Below are 2,304 nucleotides of genomic sequence, written 5' to 3' on the forward strand. Positions count from 1 at the left end.
AGCACGAGAAGCAAAACCACTACCGTCGAGAGAAGGTCAAGCGCTCCAAGATGACGCCTCCAAGAAGGGAAGCGACGAGACCGTCACCATCACCCGCACCGGCCAAGGCCAGAGCTTGGGTTTTCACCCGGAGAGCATGAAGCACTGACTGCAGAAGAGGTGGGAGCTCCACAACGAGAAGGGGAATGGCGCCCCGGGGCATCGTCATCGCCAGCACCGACCGAATCGGGCAGGGCTTTCACCCGGAGCACCATCCTGCCTAGGCGTCCTTCACCGGCAGGGCAGACAAAGCATGCCGGCCAGGATGCCAACGCCGATGCCCACCATCCCGCCGCCGTGCCCCTGAATCCTAGGGCACCAGCACCCGGCCACCGCTCGCCATATCTGGACGCAAGGACTAGACCGACGCATCCCCGCCACCCCGCAGCGCGCCGACCACTGGGAGGACGCCGCCGCACACCGGGGACGCCGCCCCAACCATCCATGGCGGCCAGCAAGCTGTCGTCGCAGATCCGCCGCCCAAGCCAACACGCGCCGTTGATACGTCTCAAACGTATCTATAATTTCTTATGTTCCATGCTACTTTTATGATGATACTCACATGTTTTATACACATTATATGTCATATTTATGCATTTTCCGGAACTAACCTATTAACGAGATGCCGAAGTGCCGTTCTCGTTTTCTGCTGTTTTTGGTTTCGAAATCCTAGTAAGGAAATATTCTCGGAATTGGACGAAATCAAGGCCCACGATCTTATATTTCCACGAAGCTTCCAGAACACTGGAGAGGGACCAGAGGGGAGGCCCAGGGCCCCCACACATGGTGGCGGCGCGGCTAGAGGGGAGGGCGCGCCCCCCTGCTGTGTGGGTCCCCCAGACCCCTTCCGACTCCGTTTCTTCGCCTATATAAGTCGTCCTGACCTAAATCTTCGACACGAATAAGCCACGATACGAGAAAAGTTCCAGAGCCGCCGCCATCGCGAAGCCAAGATTCGGGGGACAGAAGTCTCTGTTCCGGCACGCCGCCGGGATGGGGAAGTGCCCCCGGAAGGCATCTCCATCGACACCACCACCATCTTCATCACCGCTGCTGTCTCCTATGATGAGGAGGGAGTAGTTCTCCCCCGAGGCTAAGGGCTGTACCGGTAGCTATGTGGTTAATCTCTCTCCCATGTACTTCAATACAATGATCTCATGAGCTGCCTTACATGATTGAGATCCATATGATGAGCTTTGTAATCTAGATGTCGTTATGCTATTCAAGTGGATTTTACTTATGTGATCTCCGGAGACTCCTCATCCCACGTGTGTAAAGGTGACAGTGTGTGCACCGTGTGGGTCTCTTATGCTATATTTCACAGAATACTTGTTCACTGGGTTATGATTTGAGTTGGATGTTTCTATGAAATTGTGGTGTGTTAGTACCTCCAATGAATGCTCACAGTGACAGCGTGGGGTGTTTATTAGTACTTGGGAATACATCTTTAAGGTTTGCCTACATGATGAATTAGTGTTCGTTATCTTGCCAAAGAGTAATTCAGAATCGCATAGTGAAGTGCTTATTTATATTCCTTTATGATTGCAATGTTGAGAGTGTCCACTAGTGAAAGTATGATCCCTAGGCCTTGTTTCCAAGCACTGAAACTCCGTTTATTTACTGTTCTGTTGCATGTTTACTCGCTGCCATCTTTATTTCAGATTGCTATTACCGCTCATATACATCCATATCACTTGCATCTCACTATCTCTTCGCCGAACTAGTGCACCTATACATCTGACAAGTGTATTAGGTGTGTTGGGGACACAAGAGACTTCTTGTATCGTGATTGCAGGGTTGCTTGAGAGGGATATCTTTGTCCTCTTCCTCCCTGACTCCCTGAGTTCGATAAACCTTGGGTGATTCACTTAAGGGAAACTTGCTGCTGTTCTACAAACCTCTGCTCTTGGAGGCCCAACACTGTCTACAGGAATAGAAGCGTGCGTAGACATCAAGCTATTTTCTGGCGCCGTTGCCGGGGAACTGAAAAAAGTTACACCACAGAGATTTCTAACTCCCACGTCAACTGCACGCCAGCAGCTATTTTCTGGCGCCGTTGCCGGGGAGGTAAGGTAAAAGGTATTCACATCCTCCGACTACTAAGCTATTTCCTAGCACTGTTGCCGGCGTGTGAGTGCTCGAAGCTATTTCCTTTAGATCCTGCAATTGCATCTTTTTGTTTCTTGTTCACTAGTTAGGCATAATGGAAAATAACAGTGAGCTTTTTATTCTATTTCCTGAGTTAAGACATGGATTGTTTGATGC

This window comes from Lolium rigidum, chromosome 3, assembly GCF_022539505.1.
Source record: "Lolium rigidum isolate FL_2022 chromosome 3, APGP_CSIRO_Lrig_0.1, whole genome shotgun sequence".
NCBI lineage: Eukaryota > Viridiplantae > Streptophyta > Magnoliopsida > Poales > Poaceae > Lolium > Lolium rigidum.